Source organism: Pleurodeles waltl, chromosome 1_2, assembly GCF_031143425.1.
Source record: "Pleurodeles waltl isolate 20211129_DDA chromosome 1_2, aPleWal1.hap1.20221129, whole genome shotgun sequence".
In the NCBI taxonomy this organism is placed as follows: domain Eukaryota; kingdom Metazoa; phylum Chordata; class Amphibia; order Caudata; family Salamandridae; genus Pleurodeles; species Pleurodeles waltl.
Window position 1 is genome coordinate 774517223 of NC_090437.1, and position 23081 is coordinate 774540303.

General features: G+C 49.1%; 1 long non-coding RNA gene across 1 annotated transcript in view; it reads right to left on the reverse strand.

The window, feature by feature from the left end:
• Window positions 1–22211, reverse strand: part of LOC138295843 (uncharacterized) — a 132211-nt gene extending 110000 nt beyond the window's left edge. Inside the window, exon 1 of the long non-coding RNA XR_011203699.1 lies at window positions 21944–22211. This is a non-coding gene — a long non-coding RNA (uncharacterized lncRNA). The remainder of the gene's footprint in view (window positions 1–21943) is intronic.
• Window positions 22212–23081: the final 870 nt, after the last annotated feature.

Consider the following 23081-nt stretch of genomic DNA (forward strand, 5'->3'; position numbering starts at 1 on the left):
TGTGGACCTGGTCTGCTAAGCACAACAAGGCATTTCAGAACTTCAAAGAGCCATGCTCCACAATACCACCATAGAGTACTTTATCCCACATATGCATATTGCCCTGCTTCTGTGGTGTCACACAGATGAGTGGACTCCTGTTGGCTTTGCAAGCAGGTTCCTTAGGGAAACAGAAGCCAGGTGCTCCCAAATAGAATGTAAGGCCCACACCTTCAAGTGGGCTTGCCGCCATTTTCAACTGTGTCCAGGTGGTCAGGTATGCATGTGACAACAGACCACAAACAATTGTTCCCCCTGTTGTCAACTTAAATTGAGAAATGGACACTCCATCTATAGAACTACTGGTGTATTGTGTATACTGACCAACAATATACCTTGCATCTCATTATCTGTTGAGATGCACTGTGTAACAGAACAAAACTGCCAGGGTTCAATCACAAGAAATCTTGGAACATGTAAGACTCTTAAAGCAAACTGTATGCCCGAAAGCCAGCTCTCTGAAAGACATTGCAGATCATACTCTACAATATGAGTGGTCAGAGAAAGCATTGAAAATATCAGAGTCCAAATCCTAGAGGAAATTGTTGGCATGGATCAAAACTAAAATAAAGAGAGTCAGGATGACTAATTAGCACTGTAAAAGGTGCAGCATGGATTGAGCAAATCAGAATAAGGCCTTGTTCAAAAGTTCTGCAAAGGTGAAGTATCCAAAATGCTTCACCAAGCAGTGGTAGAGCCAGTATACCATAGGCACCAGGAGATTACAAAAATTAAGGCTCACCTGAGAGAAAAGGTGCAGTTTCCCTGATGATTTTGAATGTGTGAATGAGTGGATATTGTGCCAACCATGGTAACTGGGGACCATCCAATCCATGTAATGTCTGATTAAACATGTGCCATGTGTTGGAAAATGGGTTATTGGTAAGGGCAGGTAGGTACCTACACTTAGCAATAGGCCACTAACCTCCACTAAGGTCCAGTTAGGTCTCAGTAAATTAAACCCAGCTCAACCCTTGGTAGCTTGGCAACGAGCGTCAAGGCTTAACTTAGGAGACAGAGTGTAAAGCATTCAAATATCACAAAACAGTAATTAAATAAAGCACAGGAAACAGTTTAAAAATCCAAAACCAATTTATAAAAATAGATTATATTTTTATCTTTAAAATGACACCAAAACGAATAAAATCGGATCAGGGGAACCGGAGATATGAATTTTTAAATAATTTTTTTTTTTTTAGTGCCTAGAAACAAAAAGCGCCAATCGGGTCATCTGGTTGCACCTCGACCGGGGCAAAGCCAAAGTTTCAGGCCGACCGCGATGGAGCCCTGCTCGGCTACAGGCCGCGGGAGGCCTCGGTTAAAATGTTACCTTCACACTTAGGGGGTCATTCTGACCCTGGCGGTCGGTGATAAAGCGGCGGCCAACCCGCCAACAGGCAGGCGGTCCAAAAAATGGAATTCTGACCCTGGCGGGAACCGCCAACACAGGCCGCCACATTAACACTCCGACCGCCACGGCGGGACCGACAAACAGCGCGGCGGTCACCGCCAACAGGCAGGCGGCAGACAATGTACCGCCCACCCTATCACAACTCACCAATCCGCCACCTTTTCCGGGGCGGGAGCCCCGCCGATAAAAACACGGCGGAAACAGCATACGAACGGGAAAACGCTCACCTATACACACTCCACGAGGAAGGAGGACAGCATGGAGCCCGAATTACACATCCTACCGGCTATTGTCTACCTGCTCATCTACCAGGAGTACGAACGCCGGCGCAGACGACAACGGTGAGTACTGCACCTACGACACAGGGGAGGGGGGAGGAGGAAAGCTTACGGGCACACACATACGCGATACACCCCCCCCAACCCACCCCCCCAATACCTACACACCAATGCAGAGCAACAAGTCAGAGTGACACCCCCCAAACTCCCCAGAAGAATGCAAAGACATAATTCAAATGAAGTTTAAAATTTATGTATAAAATAGGTTCATTTAAGTCATGGTAAATATGCCATATGAAATATACAAAAGAAATAATGAACATAGTGCAAAGTATAAACATAGTCAATAAGTCATGCACAGTCCTTTCAATATCCATAGTCCGTGGGCCAATGTGTACAAACACATGGGCAAAGCCCACACAGAAGACCGGAAACCATTGGAGAGAACACTGCTGGGGCATCAGATGAGAAAACAACAGGCACCTCAGGGGGAAGGGAAAGGGGGGCACCTCAGCCACATGAGTCCACGACGCCAGATCCACGAGGGGCCTCCATGCCCACTGTACCATCCTGGGGAGTGCAAAGCCACAGTCCATCACATGGATAACCGACTCCACTGGTATTGGAGGAGGCATGGTGCCCAGAGTGCTTTGTGAACACCTGCTCGACACAGAACCGGCACTGTCAATGGACCAGCGGTGCTTGAGACGCCGGTGCCCAGCGGAGCGGTGCTTGAGATGAAGGGCCCAGCGGAGCGGTGCTTGAGATGAAGGGCCCAGCAGCGGTGCTTGAGATGAAGGGCCCAGCGGATCGGTGCTTGAGATGAAGGGCCCAGCAGAGCGGTGCTTGACAGGAAGGGCCCAGCGGAGCAGTGCTTGACAGGAAGGGCCCAGCGGAGCGGTGCTTGACAGGAAGGGCCCAGCGGAGTGGTGCTTGAGATGAAGGGCCCAGCGGAGCGGTGCTTGAGATGAAGGGCCCAGCGGAGCGGTGCTTGAGATGAAGGGCCCAGAGGAGCGGTGCTTGACAGGAAGGGCCCAGCGGAGCGGTGCTTGAGATGAAGGGCCCAGCGGAGCGGTGCTTGACAGGAAGGGCCCAGCGGAGCGGTGCTTGCGATGAAGGGCCCAGCGGAGCGGTGCTTGAGATGAAGGGCCCAGCGGAGCGGTGCTTGACAGGAAGGGCCCAGCGGAGCGGTGATTGAGATGAAGGGCCCAGCGGAGCGGTGCTTGACAGGAAGGGCCCAGCGGAGCGGTGCTTGAGATGAAGGGCCCAGCGGAGCGGTGCTTGAGATGAAGGGCCCAGAGGAGCGGTGCTTGAGACGGCGGGGCCTTCTTCAGCGGTGCTCCTCACGGCGGGGCCCTGTTCAGCGGTGGCTGTCTTGGTGGGGTCCTCTTCAACGGTGCTCCTCACGGCGGGGCCCTGTTCAGCGGTGCCTGTCTTGGCGGGGCCCTCTTCAGCGGTGCTCCTCACGGCGGGGCCCTGTTCAGTGGTGGCTGTCTTGGCGGGCCCTCTTCAGCGGTGCTCCTCACGGCGGGGCCCTGTTCAGCGGTGGCTGTCTTGGCGGGGCCCTCTTCAGCGGTGCTCCTCACGGCGGGGCCCTGTTCAGCGGTGCCTGTCTTGGCGGGGCCCTCTTCAGTGGTGCCTGTCCTGTCTTTCAAGGGACCCAGACCTGGCCAAGACTCCCCGCTTAGTCGCCCTCCAACCTTGCGGTAGCGGGGCCCTCCTGTGATGGAGTCTTGTGCCCGTGGGTGTCGTCCGTCACACCCGGTATGGGGCTGGTGGGGCCCTCCTGGTGCGCTCGGCTGCTGCATGTCTTCTCCGCCCTGCTGCCCTTACCCTCTTTCGCTGCAGCTCGGGTCCCTTGCCTCCCTTAGATGATGTGGCAGGTGACGTGGCAAGGCCACTCTCCGTGGTGGCAGCCGTCTCAGGCTTTTCGCGCCGGCCCTTAAGTTTTCTTGTCCTCTTCCCAGGGGGTGGGCTGGCTGTCCCCTTGCTGCTGGCCGATGTTCCTTCCCTAGGAGCTGGTGGACTCCAGTAGCCCGGCACTATGGTGATACTAGATGCAGGGCTGGTGGTGGCTGAGGTGCTCTTTGGACTCTTACGAGATGGAGGGGGTGGGTCAGGTGATGCAAAGAGGTTAATTTTGGAGAAGAAAAGTTTTTTAGGAGCAATGGGAACGGTAGGTGCAGTGGGTATGGGAGTGGAGGAAGAGGATGTGGTTGTAGGAGAGTCAAGTGTGCTGTCTTTGGGTGCAGGTGCTTGGGCTGGAGGCTGTCGTGAGGTGGATGGCTGTTAGGTGGGTGGCTGCCTGCGTTTGTGTGGTTTGGAAGAGGGGGTGACAGACACACTGGGAGAGGACACAGGGGACGTGTAAATGGCAGTGGGGGTGGTGACTGCACGTGTGCTGACTGTAATGGAGGGTGTGCTGGTGATGGAAGTACTGGCTGATGGTGGAGTGCAAGCAGGTGTGAGTGGAGACGTCACAGGGAGGGAGGAGGGAGACGAGGAGGAGGGGGACACAGAGGTGGTAGTGACTGTTGGCATGTCTGCATCTGGATGTTGTTTGTGTGAATGCTTGTGGGATCTGTGGTGCTTAGGTCTGGATGAGCTGCCCTTGGGTGTTGAGGTGTGTGCAGGCTGGTCTGATGGTGTGGATGGGATAGGCTGAGGAACAGGAGACTGGGACTGGGTGGAGGGAGTTAGAAGAGGGAGGCTGGAGACAGGGACAATGGCTGCCGTCAGTGCTGAGGCCAGAGCATTGAACGATCGCTGATGGGCAGCCTGACCCGAATGAATGACCTCCAGGTATGCATTGCTCAGATGCACCTCCCTTTCCACCCCCTGGATGGCATTCAAAAGGGTAGACTGCCCAACAATGAGCGTCCGGAGGAGGTCAATGACCTCCTCACTGAGGGCAGCAGGGGTAACTGGGGCAGGGCCTGAGGTGCCTGGGGCGAAGGAGATGCCCGCCTTGGTGTGCGAGCGGGCACGGGGCAAACGCTGAGGGGCTGCTTGGAGGGCGGAGCTGGTGCGCTGGGTGGCGGCTGTACCTGTAGTTGCGGTGGGCACGGATGTTGGCACCACCGCAAGGGAGCTCCCTTCCGAGGACGTGTCGGTGTCGCTGACGTCTCCACGGGTCCCCGTTGTGGAGCTCCCCTCGCCCTCCGTCTCACTGCTGAACTCGGAGTCCGTTGCATGGCCCTCCGGGGCCATGTGAGATGCAGCTCCCTCGTGCGCCGATGCCACTTCTCCTCCGCCTGATGATGCTAATGCACACATGGAAGAAAAAGAAAATGGGTGGGGGGAAAAATGAAGACAGGTTGAGTGCATGCATTGGCAACACCGTTGGCGGAGAGGACAGACACAGAAGCCCCCTGACCTACGCTGCGCATTCGGAGTACACTACTCAGTTCTTGTGACTAGGCCTTCAGGTCTATGGACGACAAATGCACACATGGGTGATGCAGGACCATGGATAGCTGTACTTGGCACCCTACAGAGGTGGGGGGCGGGGGCACAGGGCCATGGCTAATGGAGGGGATTAGCTTACAGAAAGCGCCCTGGCCTTGAGTTACCCACAGCCCTCCTCCCCCACCCAGACACCTCCACTGCGCGCAAAGATAGCAGAATGTGCTGATACTCACCCCCTTGTATCTGCTGTGATGTACTCACGTGCCCATCCAAATCGGGGTAGGCCACCGCCAGGATCCGGGACATCAGGGGGGTCAATTGGCAGCTGGCACCCCTCCTATGTTGGGAGGCTATCCCCAGCAGAGACTCAGCGGTCTTTCTGGTCCTGCGGCGGATGTCCTCCCACCTCTTTCGGCAGTGGGTGCCCCGTCTGTCGTGGACCCCAGGGCCCGGACGTCCTTGGCGATGGCACGCCAAATGTCGACCTTCTGATGGGCGCTGACCTATTTGACATGTACAGGGTGGGAAAGGAAATATCATCAGTTTTCAGCATGGTAGATGTGAGTGGCCCCCCCTCCCCAACCTTGCCATGTGGCACATGTTCCCATCTGTCGTGCGTTGCACTCCTCATTCGCTCCCCTCCCCACCATCTTACATACACCCCACTCAACACAGGCATAGCCCATTCAGCGTGCACCCTGTGTACTAACCTGTTGGTCTGGAGGACCGTAGAGTAGCACAAACTGTGGGAGGACCCCATCAACAAGTTTCTCCAATTCTTCGGAAGTGAAGGCAGGGGCCCTATCCCCAGTCGCAGCAGCCATTGTATCTCCCAGACCGAGGTCACAGCAGCACTTGCAGTATAGGTCCTCTCCTGTGGATGATCAGGTCTTGAGTGATTAATCAGATAGAAAATGGCGGTCACGCCCGCGGCTGTGCGTACCGCAGCGGTGCGTACCGCGCCCGCCGGCGCACATCGTCATTGGCTCCTGAGACCCATAGGGTTCAATGTTAACTAATGCTGCTTTGCGCCGCGGTCTTCGACCGCCTACCGCCACGGTGTGCCACGCCAGCGCAGTGTCCTCACATCCCACTGTCACACTTCACAGGTCAGGCAGCCGCCATTTCAAGGGCCCACATGGCATGATTTCTACTGCGTCACACAGGCCTAGGCCTTGCATTGCCACTCATACAAGCCATTCCATGCATAGCGATTCGTGTACTGTGCAAGCTGTGTGAATGAACCAGTGGGTTGCTTGACTCTGTGCTCCATGTTGTCCTTCCTAGGCACCGTCCGCTGGGACTTGCGAGGAGAAGGATGAATCCTCCCGTGTACCGACCGCTGGTGGACCTGTCGACAATGGAAGAACGACACATCATACTTACATACCGGCTTGACAGAGCAACTATACATGAACTATGTGCCCAACTGGAGCCAGACCTGATGTCCCCCATCCGCCAACCCACAGGGATTCCCCCCCTGGTGCAGGTTCTGTCAGTACTCCATTTTTTGGCAAGTGGGTCGTTTCAGACAACAGTGGCCATGTCATCAGGGATGTCTCAGCCTATGTTTTCTAAGGTTCTGTCCAGAGTTTTGTCTGCCCTGATGAAATACATGCGGAGATACATTATTTGCCCTGAGGTGGGCGAATTGGCTACAGTGAAGTGTGATTTCTATGCCCTTGGACATATCCCCAACATCATTGGGGCCATTGATGGGACCCATGTGGCTTTGGTTCCCCCCAGTGGAAGTGAGCAGGTGTACCGAAACAGAAAAAGTTATCATTCGATGAATGTCCAGGTGGTCTGTTTGGCTGACCAGTACATCTCCCATGTAAATGCCAAGTTCCCTGGGTCAGTGCATGACGCGTATGTCATGCGAAATAGCAGCATCCCTTATGTGATGGAACAGCTACAGAGACACCGTGTGTGGCTAATTGGTGACTCTGGTTACCCCAACCTGTCGTGGCTACTGACCCCAGTGAGGAATCCCAGGACAAGGGCAGAGGAACGCTACAATGAGGCCCATGGGCGAACTAGGAGGATCATAGAAAGGACCTTCGGGGTCCTGAAGGCCAGGTTTAGGTGCCTGCATATGACAGGGGGATCCCTCATGTACTCACCAAAGAAGGTGTGCCAGATCATCGTGGCCTGCTGTATGCTTCACAATCTTGCATTGCGACGCCAGGTGCCTTTTCTGCAGGGGGATGGTCCAGATGGTGGTGTTGTTGCAGCTGTGGAGCCTGTGGAGAGTGAAGAAGAGGAGGACGACGGGGACGACACGGACAACAGGGATACAGTCATACAACAATACTTTCAGTAGCACACAGGTAAGGAACAGCCTCCCCAATTTACATTTACTTGAGGCCTCATGCGTCTCCACTGTCTGTGTTTCCCCCCAGTTCCTGTTAACTGATTTGTGACTTTCCCTTCCCTTTTCAGAGCTGTATGACCCACTGCCTGACTTCAGCTTTGTTTGCCCATGGACTAAAGCTTATTGAAATTGGTATGTTGTCATCACAAAGTAACTGGACATTATTGAACCGTTATGTGTAATACATTTGTTAAGAATACAAGCAGACTCCTGTTTATTTAAGTGGAATAAGTGATTTATTTAAAGTGCTAGATATAGGTAAATGATTGGGAAGCGGGGATGGGTGGGGGTGGAGTAATGTCCATGGCAGAGTCCAGTTCTCAGTCGCACAGGTGCATTGTCCATATGCCTGTGAAAGGATGGAGCAGGGGCAGTTCAAGGTTGGACAAGGTGACAATGTGGGACAGTGGGATGACATCAGGGGGTATCTTAGGCTGGCGGGGGTCTTGCAATCCTACTCTGTCTTCTTGTGAGATCTCAGGTTCCGCTTGCGGGGTGGTTCTTCTTCTGCAGGAGGTGGGGTTCTGGTGGCCTGTCGTTGTGTGGGGGCCTCCTGTCCACTGGCGCCGGCGGAGGTGGTAGGCTGTTCCTGGCCTGGGCTAGTGACAGGGGCCCTTTGGGGTGCCACATGGTCCCGCAATGTGGTGACGATCTGGGTAAGGGCCAGGACGATGGTCCCCATTGCGGAACCGATGTTCCTCAGTTCCTCCCTGAACCCCATGTACCGTTCCTCCTGCAGTTCCTGGATCTCCTGGAACCGAGCCAGTACCGTCGCCATCGTCTCCTGGGAGCGGTGGTATGCTCCCATGATGGTGGAGAGGGCCTCTTGGAGAGTCGGTTCCCGGGCCTGTCCCCCCCCTGTCGCACAGCAGCCCTCCCAGTTCCCCTGTGTCCCTGGGCCTCTGTCCCCTGGCCGGTGTGCCCACTACCACTGCCCCCAGGTCCCTGTTGTTGTTGGGGTGGTGGGTCAACCTGGGTGCCCTGTAGTGGTGGACACACCGCTGATTGACGTGCCCTGGAGACAGAGGCATGGGCCCGCTGGGTGGGAGCTGTGCTGGTGTTCCCAGAGGGGGTTGGGTCTGGTGTAGCCTGTGGCTGTCTGTGGGGAACCGACTGTCCAGAGGTCCCCGATGGGCCGGGCTGGTCGTCTGGCTCCAGGGAGACAGAGCTGCTGTCATCGCTGGGGGCCTCTTCTGGTGGTGGGATGGACATCTCTGGACCCTCCGTGGCGGTGTGGTGGCGTTCGGGTCCTGCAGGGGTATAAAGGTATGGTTATTGCTTCTGTGTGTGGGATTTCGTGTGATGGGAGGGTGTCCGTGTACCCATGTGCAGGCATTTCCTTGTGGGGGCTTTTGTGAGGGTGGCTTGTGGGGGTGATGTGTGTGTGCAGTGGGCATGCTTTGGTGATGGGTGTCCATGCTTTGGGGTCGCATGCAGGGCTTGGTGTTGGGATGGGTGGGTTGTGATGGTGAGGCTTTTGCTAGGGGTTGGTGTGATGGGGAAGGGGGGGAGCGTGGGGGTATGATTTGGCATTCAGGTGGGGTGGGGGTGGGAAGCAGTAGTGAAGATTTCCCTTACCAGAGTCCATTCCTCCGCCTACTCCAGCGAGGCCCTCAGGATGCAGGATGTGCAAGACTTCCTCCTCCCACGCAGTAAATTCTGGGGGAGTAGGTGGGGGTCCGCCGCCAGTCTTCTGCACCGCTATGTTGTGCCTTGATACCATGGAACGCACCTTCCCCCGTAGGTCGTTCCATCTCTTCCTGATGTCCTCCCGATTGCGTGGATGCTGTCCCACCACGTTGACCCTGTCCACTATCCTTTGCCATAGCTCCATCTTCCTGGCAATTGTGGTGTGCTGCACCTGTGCCCCGAAGAGCTGGGGCTCTACACGGACTATTTCCTCCACCATGACCCTGAGTTCGGCGTCACTGAACCTGGGGTGTCTTTGGGGTGCCATGGGGTGGTGTGGTTGAGGTGTGGGGTGGCGTTTGTGGTGATGAGTGTGGTGCGTGTGGTGGTGTGTGGTGTTTGGTGCGTGGATTCTGTGTGGGTGATGGTGTTGTGTGCCTCTGTGTTGTGGGATTCTCTATTCTGTGCTCTGTCTCTTGCCTTCGTCAATGATTTCGGGTCCTAGGGGCTTGTGGGTGATGTGGGTGTGTGTTTTATATTGTGTTGGGTGTGTGGGAGTGGTGTTAGTATGTGTATCAGGTGTGTGTATTTCGAAGTGACCAATGTGGCTGAGTTTTCTATGGGTGTGTGTATTTTGACCGCTGCGGTGTGTACCGCCAATGGAATATCGCGTTTGAAAGACCGCCGCGTGGATTTGTGGGTCGGAATGGTATGGGCGTATTTCTGTTGGCGTGACGGTGGAGGTTTGGTCAGCGCCATTTTTTCGCTGACCTTTGGTGTGGCGGATTATTGAGGGTGTCGGGTTTTCGGCGGTTTGGCAGTTGTGGGTCAGAATGACCGTGGCGGTTTACCGCGGCCGCAGCGGTGTTATGGCGGTCTTCTGACCGGCGGTAAGCGCCTTTAACCGCCGAGGTCAGAATGACCCCCTTAGTCTTTTTTTCGAAGATTTTCTTCAGAGGGACGAACCTGCCAGTCCAATCCGACTTCCTGGAGCCCTTCTCCGGATACGTGATGCTGGAATCCTCGGTGGAGATTTTTACCTTCGGACTTAGTCGTTTTTTCGAGGTGAAAATCCTTCGACCGGGGTAAACCTGGATCTTGATCCGACGTCCATGGAGCCCTTCTCGGATACGCTGGCTGGGAGGTCCCGGTCAACTTTTTACCTTCGGACTTAGGCCCTCATTCTGACCTTGGCGGGCGGCGGAGGCCGCCCGCCAAAGTCCCGCCGTCAGGTTACCGTTCCGCGGTCGAAAGACCGCGGCGGTAATTCTGACTTTCCTGCTGGGCTGGCGGGCGGTCGCCTTCAGACCGCCCGCCAGCCCAGCGGGAAAGAGGCTTCCACGATGAAGCCGGCTCGGAATCGAGCCGGCGGAGTGGAAGCTGTGCGACGGGTGCAGTTGCACCCGTCGCGTATTTCACTGTCTGCGCAGCAGACAGTGAAATACATGTAGGGGCCCTCTTACGGGGGCCCCTGCAATGCCCATGCCAGTGGCATGGGCACTGCAGGGGCCCCCAGGGGCCCCGCGACCCCCCCTACCGCCATCCGGATCCCGGCGGTCGGACCGCCGGGATCTGGATGTCGGTAGGGGGGGTCGGAATCCCCTCGGCGGCGCAGCAAGCTGCGCCGCCTTGGAGGATTCAATGGGGCGGCGGTACACTGGCGGGAGCCCGCCAGTGGTGCCGGTCCGACCGCGGCTTTACCGCCGCGGTCGGAATCCCCATTGGAGCACCGCCGGCCTGTCGGCGGTGCTCCCGCGGTCCTCCGCCCTGGCGGTCTTTGACCGCCAGGGTCAGAATGACCGCCTTAGTCTCTTTTTCGGAGATTTTCTTTACCAGGACGAACCAGCAAATCAGGCCGGGTCGCGGTTGAGGCAAGCCGGCTAGAGTTGCCGCGGCGGGTCGGTCCCTCTATGGAGCTTTTTTACAAAAGTTGTCCAAACTTCTCCAAACTTCTGGGGCTTCTCCCAGATGTCCTTTTAAGGTTCTTTTGGGGTCCACAGCTCACCCCAAGGGTCCAGAAGTTCTGAGATGGTCCTTGGGGGTGCGTAATACAACTTCCAGAATGCACCTGGCGCAAACTCCTTTTTGGCCACTGGACAGTGGTCAGCTGGTCGCTTTCTTCAGGAGTTGGTGCAGGGGACTCTGGATAGCAATTTTTCACCTGTAGCAAACAGGGAGTCCCTCCTTGAACCAGTTGAAGCCGTGCAAAGTCCTTCTTGTGGTGAAGCCCAAGTGTGCAGCTGGTGCAGTCCTTCTGAGTGCAGGTTCCAGGTGCAGGCCAGGGGTCCAGCAGGGCAGTCCTTCTTCTCCTTTGGTTCTTCCTTGTTGGAATCTGATGGGGATCTGAGGTGTGGGTGCAGGTCTGCCAGTTTTATCCTTGCTCCTGCGTGAAAAGCAGGGGGGTCCTGGTTCTCCAATCAGGTGCAGGGTCCTTCCCCCTGTGATGACCACTTCCTGGGAAGTGTGGCAAAAATCAATCCCAGGAGGCAACATTCTCTAAAAATCCATCATGGCAGAATATGATTTTTGGAGGTTACATCTGGCTGAGCCCACCCACTGGTGTGGCTAAAAATCATAAACACACCCCTCTCCTGCCCTCTCCTAATCTAATCAAGGGGCACCTAGTTGTCTGGGGTTGCAGGATGTGGGGGTGTTGCTGGTTGCTCCAAATGCCCTTCTCTGCCTTTGAAGACCAGTTTGGCAGCCCTCCCCCTTCCTGCCTCACCATCTGCTGAGGGGAGATTCCCTCCCAAAGGCACATTCCTTTGTGTGAAGCCCGGCCACTTCACACCTCATAAAGGCAGCTTGGCCAAGCTACTAGAGGCTGGCCAATCAGAGCACAGCAGCAAAAACAATGCAGGGCTGAAATGGGCAACTTTTCAGGTAAAGTTTAAAACTCTTTACCTGAACAAGTTATATTAAATCCAACAACTGGGAGTTGTGGGATTTATTACAACAATTAATTCGATACCAAATTCTTGGTATGCATCATTTAAGGAGACTTTAAAAATTAAAATAAAGTCTCCCCATTCTAGCCCATGAAGGCCATTTAGTACAATGAGGGAAAAACGGATTTGGCTGTTTTTACCTCACCAGGGCTTATAAAACTATTTTTATAAAGTCCCTGCTTATAGTTACAGGGCACCCAGCCCTAGGGGCACATAGGGCACACATTAGGGGTGACTTATATGTAAAAATAAGGTAGTTTAAGACTTTGGAACTACTTTTAATTCCAAAGTCGAATTTGCATATAACTTTAATTTAAAAGCAGCCAGCAAGGCAGGCATGCCTTTAAAATGACACTGGGCACCTCAGCAGTGCACCTATGGGTGCACTACCTATGCTGTGGTCCCTAAACCTACATGCCCTACCATATACTTGGGACTTATAGGTAGGTTAACGTAGCCAATTATAATTAGCCTAATTTGCATATCCATTTTACACAGAGCACAGGCCCTGGGACTGGATAGCAGTACCCAGGGCACCATCAGAGTCAGGAAAACACCAGCAAAAAGTGGAAAATGGGGGCAAAAAGTTAGGGGGCCTCTGCAATCAGCCCTGTTTTCTCACACCATGCATATATGCAATAAATTGCAGACATTTCTTCTTCCTGATGGGCAGCATTTTCTGGCGCTCATAGATGTATCTTGTGGTGGAGGTAGTGCAGTCAACATCATGCCAAAGTAAAAAAAAAGTCATTGAAACTTGAAATAGCAACATTCCTCAAATCTCACAACTTCCTTCTATCCCTCAGTTCCCCCTGTTTCAGGATGAAGATTTCCAGACATACCTTGAAAAAAATGTGGTATCCTCATTGTTGAATCACTTCCAGGTTGCTTCAAATCAACTGGGAGATGCAAAGGTTCATGTGAACTTTGAACAAAGCACTAACTATCAGTTTTCAACATGAAGAGGAAACTGAATGGGCCATAAACGTGCATTTAAAGTGCTTGTTAGACCCAGTGCTGGAATCCTTGGTGTGATTTTCACTCCATCTTTTTGCCTTCCAGCCTCCTGTTTTGTTGAATTTGTTTGTGCTGGATTTAGGACTCTTTACCGTTGCTAACCAGTGCTAAAGTCTTCTGCTCTGTCCTTTAAACATTGGAACACCAAATTGACACATTTAATTTACTTGTAAGTTCCTAGTAAAGTGTTACTGCATGAACACAAGGCCAGTAAACAAATGCTACTAGTTGGCCTGCAGCACTGATTGTGCCACCTACTTAAGTATCCCTTTAAACATGTCTCAGGCCTGCCATTGCACCTGTGTGTGCAGTTTGAATCTGCCATTTTGACCTGGCAAGATAGACCTCTTGCCAGGCTCAAACATCTCTTTTATTACATATAAGTCACCCCTAAGTAAGTTCTAAACAGTAAAAGAGCAAAGTGCAGTGTATTTAAAAAGCTGAACACGGGCACAGTAGTGAGAAACTCCTACATTTGTTTTCCATTACTCTGAGACCTACATCCCCCATAGCTTAATATGTGTTAACTTATTACATTTAATAAATTATACATTTCATTTGGGAACAGGTCAGAATGTCGAGATTAATGTTTAAAGAAATGCAATTTGAAAGCCCTCTTTAATGGTGAAGTTGGGTTTAAAGTTACAATTCTGAGAGTGCCACTTCTAGAAAGTAAAAAGAACAGATGATGGATAGAATGCTGAACAATGCACACATTCACCCCCAGTCACAAAGATCTGGGTTTAGTCCATTGTTTGTTTCTGGCCCAGGAAGGACCCGGCCTGGCAGTTCAGGCTGGACTGTTTCCGTGGGGAGCAGAGTCAAGGCTTATTTGCATATGGCTGTGTCCAAACTGAAATGGCATGGCGAGAAACAAAACTGATGGATTAAACCCAGATCTGTGACTGGGGGTGAATGTTTCATTTGTTCTACATTCTGTCCATCATCTGTTCTTTTAGCATTTGTCGCCCTAAGAGGGAAGGGTCTGCACAGACGTGGGTCCCGTGCTTACTATGCCTGGCTAATGAGGGGTGGTACCCCTAAACTGATCACAGGATGCTTGTTTCTGGTTCTGGCAGTTCAGGCTGGACTGTTCCTATGGGGAACAGGGTCAAGACTGGTTTGCATATGGCTGGGTCCAAATTGGAAGGGCATGACGAGTGAAAAAACTGATGGATTAAACTCAGATGTGTGACTATGATGAATGTTTGATTTGTTCATCATCAGTTCTTTTTGAACTTTTACAAAGTTGGCATTTCCTTTTCCCAACCACTTGCTGACTGCAGCCTGTGTACTGGATTACATGACTATATTTAGCTGGCAGTTGGCCTTTGTGCATTACTCTGAGACAGTGAAACAAAGGACCATTAATGTTGGTGGGATGGGCCATCTCTGACTTGATGAGGAGGAGAAGCTGTCACCTACCACACTTGCACATCACAAAGGCTTTGCCTGAACACACTCACAAAGGATTTAACACTGGTCTATTGTGACCCAAGACAATCTGGGACCAGGGGAGGGAGGCAGGAAATTCCAAGCACCTCTGGTGTGGAAGCCTCCAGAACCTTCTCCTACTTCAAAATGGGAACAAGGTGTAAATATTGGGTCCTAAAACTCAACTCTTCAGTATACAGCTGCACATGTGGAAGGCTTAGAAGAAGGACTGCTATGTTGCCTAGCTGCACGAAGGCCCGCCACTCTGCTACCGTGCTGTGGTGCCCTGCTGCTTGTTTGAAAGACTGGACCTGCATCGTAAACCCAGGATCACCAGATTGACTCCAAGAACTAGCAGGCTGGCCTCCTGACCAGAGCATCAGGTACAGAAGGCTCCAACCACCTTGAAGACAGCAATTGTACTCTGTCTGCTGCGAGTCCTACCCTCCACCGTGGTTTCACTCTAGGCCTGGACCCGTGAAAGTGGGCCTGAAGATGCTCTGCCAGCCCAGCTGTGGTCCCAGCAGAATGACAGAGCACGATGCATAGCCTCACAAAACTGCACATCTGAACTGCTTTATGACTTTGCATTGCAACCTTCTTGGAACCACTGCTGTGCAAAGCATCTTTGATGCAAGTCTTCGTACTGCAAGCCCTTGGCGATGGCATCCTCAATGATGACACCGAACTCTGCATTGCAAACCCCACAGCTTCTTTAGAACCAGCCGGTGTGCAACGCATTTTTGATGCAAGACTCTGCCCTTGTTGACAGCACCCTAACCAGTGATGCAGGATCTTACATCGCAGCCTCACAGTTTTCTGAAACCCCAGCTGCGCTGCACATCTCCACTTTAGGATCTTGCATTGCCTCGTCTACACAATGTATCCTCAATGTGGGATCTCACAATGCTCTGCAACCAGGATTTAGGTACTCTTCTTCAATGGGCCTAACCAGGTCCCTGTACCCGGCCCATTCTCTTTTGTGATCAGAATGAAAGTGTGACTTTGTCTGACTTTGTCCCGGTCGGGCACAACCAGATGACCACAGTACTAGTGATTGGATATTTATTGTTTTGGTCTTAAATTATTTATTACATTTTACACTATTTTACTAAATTGGGGTAGCATTTTTCTTGTGTGTTGTGTTTCTCTCTATTACTATATGAATTTCTGCATAAATGCGTTACGCATTACCTCCGAGTTAAGCCTGACTACTCTTTGCCAAGCTGCCAGAGGATTGAGCACAGGTTAATTTCGGGTTTGCTTGTGACTTGATCCTCACAAGGGCTGTGGTTGTTGCTTGACTAGGGTTTCATCCCCCTCAACCAAGTTCCTCAATTTCTAACAGACACCATCTCTGCTGCCCTTCAAGGGGCACCAGAGGCCTTGGATGTGACTGCAACACAGCCCAAGTGCAGTAGACCAATGAGACTGCCAGTCGAATGATATGGTTATTGGCCATGATTCTACAAATGAATAAAGTGCTTTTACCAAAGTGGTACATTACAGACCGACTCAGAAGTGGTTGCTGGACTATCATTTTCTCTAACTGGCACCAAGGTCACCACAAAGAGGTCCAGAGACAGTCAAGCAGAATGTGTCTTTCTTCAAGGATAAAGATGTTCAGCAGAGCAAGAACACCTCGAGCTGTGTGAGATCACCGGCCCAAGTCTGCTGAAAAGACCCTTCAAAAAGAGTGGGAAGGCAGAAGGCACCCAGCACATAGTAGCTCCCATCAGCAACACTGATAAAACAGGAAGTGTGAGAAACAGATAATATGATGAGAAAGAATATCAATGGGGCAGCTAAAACTGGCATTCGGTGTTGTGAATTATAGCCACATTCACACATTTTCTAGTGACTGAAAGACTATAATTTACAAGAATGCAGAGCTATCTGGGGTGCAGAAGCTTTCACTGACATTTGCTTCTATGACAATACATAAATATTATTGCACCGCCGTCATATTTTCTATCACCAGCCAATATGTAGTAAGCTGTGAGCTATGGAATAGAAACAAAATAGAAGAACAGAGAGAAGAGACAAAAAAAGAAGATGGAAGAAGATAGAGAGGAGAGATCAGGAATAAAGGAATCAATATTAAAGTATAATAACGGTACGACACGTGGTCAGACTATTAGGAACCCTAATGTATGCTATATATATTTTCCATTTGGCAGTTCATGGACAGTGTGTGAACATCATGTCCTGTTTTATAAGTGACACATTGTTAATGTGTCTATCTTATGCTATTAGTTTCAGCCATCCGTCAACCCTGGTGACTTTCCTCTCAGCCCAGTGATGCCCAAAACTGTACAGTAGGAAGTATTTTTCCTAAACAGACTCTCCTTGAATTTGGCTCTTACTTTGCCACGCACCGTGATCTTGAATTGTGCAGAAGCTCCCACATTTGCTCAACTGCAAGACCTAAACTATTTCATTAATGGTACTTGATATCCCAAACTCATAAATGGCCCGATCAAAAAGTTTTGAGTTTCGCTAGCACGTCTTTTATGATAAGTTAAAACAGTGCTTGGTGCAACACCTTTTAGCAGCCTATTGTGAAAGAAAAGTTGTGAATGTGATATTGAAGGGCGAGAATATTTGTGCATATTGGGTGTATTGCATTATGTGTTATGGTTATGTGTTCTGCTGTTTTGTGTGCTGTTGTCTGTGCTGCTTTGTTGTATGGCATTATTATAGCAGTTCTACTGTGGTTGTTGTTTCATTTGCCCTGGTTTGACTGCTGTGTTGTGTTTGTCCAGTTATGTTGTGCTGTCTTGTGATTTTTCTTTGTGTTATGTTATTGTGCTGTGTTCCGTTGCTACGTCAATACGTTGCAATTTAAACACCTTGCAATGGAGAATAACCGTATGGATGCGGAATCACTCTAGGGTATTCCCCAGAGTATTCCCTTTTTCAAGGGGTTTAACATAAACATTTACCATCTGTTTAAAGCAAGTGGTAAATGTGTGCTGGTGATTATGTGTTCAGTGGGTATGGGAGGATACGGGAGGTGGGTAGAGGAAGGACGGACAAGATTCGTTTTGGCAGGGAGAAGTATTGAATGTTCCCCCTTTTCAGAGACGAAAGTCCGGGTAGAGCAGATGATAACGCGTGGTTGCTGTTGCAGCCAAAACCCTATGCAATTTCACTGGCTGGAATTACCAGCTGAAATAATTGGGACCCGATAAATACAATTGTATTTTGTACGTTTGTGCCGCTTTTGCGTAAAAAATTATGCTCATGCGGTGCAAAAAAAGCATAAATCAGGGCTTGAGTGTTAGAAATTCAGACCACTCATTATCAGGTAGAGCATTATCCTACCTGGTGATACCACTTCACCTACTCCTAATCAGGCCCCGAGATGGGAAAATACTGCTGCTGCATCTCTTCCATTATTTATTTAAGATACAAGTCAGGTAAAACCTGTGCTAGAAACTTGTCTTAAATTAGCATTTCCAGTACTCTCTTTATATGCTAGGGCACAAGATCTTACTAAGGATGTAAGTATTTAGTAGCTTAGTGATTTTATTTAAGGGCTTCATAAACATGATGACTTGAGAATTATATTTGTTTCCGTGTGTTTGTCGATCCATATGCATCCAGACATTTGCATTTCTCACGGAAATCTTGTCAAATTAACTCAATAGGTTTATCTTTCCATGTGCATTAGCATGTGCATTAGCATTGGGAACTAAAGTGAAGGTCATAAACAACGCATTAACTGAACACAATCAGTTCAGTGAGATGGTGATCACATTCGGGTAACTATGGATGCAGTAAGCTCTTAAATGTTTATAAACATTATGTCAAGGCTAATAGAGCGTACCACATTTTCCACAAGATTGGATCTATTTGACCATAAATTATATTTATGAATATTAAAAACATGCTACACTCTTTAGTTCTGCACCACTGCCTGATTTTCTGTTTTTAGATAACACATCATTCACTTCTAAAGTTCATACTGACATAAAGATTTATAGATGAGTAACAGTGAATTATGGGGATGTTTTTCATCAAACATGAGTTGTCTATGATGTCACTCAGAACCTTGCTGTGAAAAGAACCCTGTAAATCACTTTTTACTCATTCATAATTGTATGTTATGAATGGCCCTGAAAGTCATCCACCCCTACTTTCAACTACTACTCAGGGGCAGAGGACTAATGGGTAGGCCATATATATTATGACTCCTATTCTATGCCCAAAAAGTAAAACAATATTACCTGGCCTCCTGCTGCCCACCCCAACCATTTTCTGTGCCCCCTCCTCTACAAACTGCACTTCGTTTCCAATGCAGTCTCTTAGAGAGCATAGCCAGAGTAGCCTAGAATTTAATTTCTCTATGATGTAGCAACCTTGGGTAATAGAAATTGTTGCTATGTCATAGGAGTGAGTTACTAGATTTGAATCCAGTTATTCACTTTAGTGGCTTGCTACCAGAGTCATACATACCAGTGAAATTAACTACCATTAACTCATGAAAAACAACCTGCCTTTTAGACTTCCAAAACTCTCTAAAGAAAGAACTAGACAGCAGGTGGTATGTTTCCTAAACATTATGGTTTTAAAACCTGTAAAAGGTTTTCAGTTACACAGACAACATACACCAGCCTCAACAGAATGGGTCTGTCCCTAAACATGTGTACCATGTGCAGTAGAGACAGTGAGCCCAATGTACTCATACATAGGTCACAGAAAGTGGTCGCAAATTGTGTGCCAACTTTTTGAGATTTTGAGGTGTGATGCCCCTTGTGAGGCTGCAAACACAGGAATGAAAAGAACTCTAGACCACCAGCCCAGTGTTTCCATTCCCAAAGAGATCAATTTTTTAAATGAGCAACCTTTGTAACATAAACTGGTGCTGCTTTGTACCACTGCCTGCCAACAACGCCTGGCAGGATTCACAAACAGTAAGGTGTGCCAATGGGAAACCTTTGTCTTTGTGAATGAATTACCAACTCCATTTAGGTATTGCTAACTGGTCAATAGTGGTTACAAATCATTCATACGCACCATTGCAACTTACACCTAACTATGATTTGCAATGTGCTCCGAAACACACTTTGCAAATCAGAAAAGCTTTTCCAAATTACAAAAAAAGTTTAGTACATATTGAAAAGCCATTTTATAGTCGCAATCCCTGTGATATATGAATTGTAGGGTTTGCAAATTGTTTTGCACATCTGACACAGATTGAGTTTGTAGGGGAGTGAGGTGTGGAGTATTTTAAATATATATACATAATTTGTAAATTTTTAATTGGTAAATATTTAATTAATTTGTTATTTTTTTTCGATAAAATGTGTTTATAATTATTTGTTTAAGTATGTCAGGAGTAAAGATTATGAATATCTGGTACACAATTTTATGTAACTTTTGCACATGAAACCGTCTCTAGCACGAAAAATATCACACAGCAACATGTTTTACTCGAATCTGCCTTCTCCTTGGATCTTGCAAGATTTAGTCATCCAAAGTGCTGGCTCTAGTGAAAAAAGTCATACCAGTAGCCTACATTTTTCTCTAAAAGCGTACTTTTGTGTAATGTTTGTTTTACTTCACAAGAAAGATTCCGTTATTTCACCCATCCTTGATTTTACTTTCAGTCATAGGGCCTTATTACGAGGCTGGCGGTTCGAAGACTGCCGGCCTTGTGGTGGTGGTCAGACTGCCACAGCTGTAGCCGCCCGACCGCCACATTACGAGGTTGGCGGGCAGACCCACCAATCTACCACTGTCCTTGCCAGGATCAGTGATCCCAATGGGCTGACAGAAGTCCCGGCTGTAATCAGCCAGGGTGGCCCTGAACTCAGGGCCACCCTGCGATTACAACCTTGTTCTCTGCCAGCCTTTTCATGGCAGTTTGATGGCCATGAAAAGGCTGGTGGAGTACAAGGGCAGGGGGCCGCAGTGGGGCCCTGAACTTCCCATGCCTATTGGCTGTGCAGACAGTGCATATTTTGAGGGTGCTGGTGCCCCCTGCATGCAGCAGCATTGCCGCCATCTCTATTATGAGCCGGCGACAATGCTTCCACACCTTTACCACTGGGCGGACCAGCAGAAATCTTTATTTCTGCAGGTCAGCCCAGTGGGAAAGTACTGATGGGGCCAGCGGGGAGGTCGTCAGCACTGTGGCAACCTCCCCATCAGGAGTTTGGCAGACAGATGTTTCGGTCTGCCAAACTCATAATCAGCGCCTCAGTCTCTGAAGTAAAAGTCAAAATCCTTCAGTGGGGAAAGACACTGACTTTGATTAAAATGTATAGACCTGGTTGCTCATTAGATAGCTGGGTAAATGAAAGTTTATTTTGCAGACATTTTGGTGCAACCTAAAGGCACTGAATCTAAATCCACCAACCTGTTACACATGGACAACCCTGCTAATATCAGCTGCTTTGGGAATAAATCCAATGTAAAGACAACAATTACTTCGTAGAGCACAGGCTTCTCCAAGGAGTATCTATTGAGATACTGGTAGCTCTCCATGTACCTGCAAGTACCTCTCCTAGATACAGCCCAGCCCACTAAATTAGATAATTTTCCTTTGTTCACTTAATGTATGCATAGCAAAAATGAAAAACGTATTCAAGATAAAAATGTGTGTATTTTCAGAATTTAAAAGCAGAGATTTGTCTAAAATTCTCAATTTCCAATTGAATTTCAAGTTGAATTTCCAGCTCAACCAATTGGGAAATAATAAACATATGTTTCTTCAGTACTAAGATACTCCTTAAGGTGAACAAATACATGTTCTATTAAAAGCTGATATCTTAGTGACAAGTTATGTGGCTTTAGAGAGACCGAATTTCTTGTTGCACTGTGGCTATGGCTGTTATGTATTACCCACATGGAGGCATTTCAAATTGATAAAGTCTTTTTTACATTATTGCTGGTGAGTCTACCAGATGCACTGATGTGATCACTGATAGTAATCTTGCATGGGGTGGCCACCTCTGTCATCTTGTCTAAGTGGTCACTATTACAAGGCTAATAATATTAGTATGTCAGGACGGTGTTTATTAAACATAAATGATTCTGGTGGGGAAGAGGTGTGAATCTCGATTTTTTCAAATAAAAAAGCAAAGGGCGAGATGACCAAGGTTTGGGGTGGAGTGTTTGTAATGATGTAACATGGCTCCATGCCAGAACACTGGGCATGGAACCAGCTTGTTCTGAGGTTCTGTCATGCAGGGTTCTCTGCATGACAGTTGATATGCTGGCTGTTGGTTGAGGCTGTAATAAATACCTCCTACCACATATCTTCATCTGGTGTGGACTCACTTTATTACACTGGCGACGCTTGGGCGGAGAAAGGAACACAGAGGAAGGGACAGCCTCAACAACAACAAAGAAGGAAGAGCTTGGATTATTTAAGAGAAAAACGGAGATAACTTACAGAGACGTGCTGGGAGAGGATCGAGCGTCTTGCAGCATGTTCTAGCGGAGAAAAGTGTGAAATCGCGGTTGTAGGGGCTTTGTGGAAAGCTGTTTGAGCGTTTACTGAGGATCAAAGTGGTCTCTGTATGCTTCACGACGTCAGAAGGTCAGTGAGCAATTGGAAAAGGACTGAAAGCTGTGGGAATTGTTGGCAGCCATCTTGAGTGTGGTGAAAGGAGAAAAACAAGCCAGATTGACTGAAGAAAATAGACTGGATGTTTGGTTGCGGCCATTTTGAGTGAGGAAAACGATCCGAGATTGCTCAAAGAGAAAGCAAGCCCAACTGGCTGAAGAAAACGGACCAAATGTTTCGTGGCGGCCATCTTAGATGAGGAAGAAGGAATTTTTTTTATTAAAAATGTTTTTTTTTTTTTACAGCGCAATTGTTGGAGGACATCGAAGAAGAACATCGACGGTCTATTGGAAGTTGAAACTTAGACGGAGACTGGATAAGGATCACTATATTGGTTTGTGGTCACAGGAATATACATTTCTTTGGAAACTTTATTGCACTTGTGGAATACAAGTATTGGGCGTTGTAAAATGAATTAAACTGAAAAGGTCGTCTCTGCGGTGACAAACACACCTGAAGACCCGTGTCTGATATAGCGGCATCGTGCTGGGACATACAGTGACTGGCACACCTTTTGGACTTTAAGTACTTTTAGCAACTAGTAGGGTTTGGAATATATTGTGGGGAAGAAGTGTTTTACACCTCTTGTGAGTATGCAGAATGTTACGGCGCCGCCGTTTTTCTTGTCAGATCCAGGAGAACCGGTTATTAAGTGGAAGAAATGGAAAAAGATTTTTGAGAATTATGCCAGGGTGTGTGGTACGAATTTGAGTGGTGAAAGGAAGCAGGCACTTTTGTTACATTGTTTAGGGGGTGAAGGACAGGAGGTGTTGGAAAATCTACCTCCATTGTCGCAAGCTGATCAGAGGGGGTTGAATGAATATGAAATATGTGCAAGACAACTAGATTTACATTACTTGCCAAAGATTAGTACTATTATGGAAAGGTACCATTTTGGTTTGCGGGAGCAAGGGAAAGAGGAGAGTGTTGAAGAATATATTACGGCTTTATGGAAGTTGGCTTC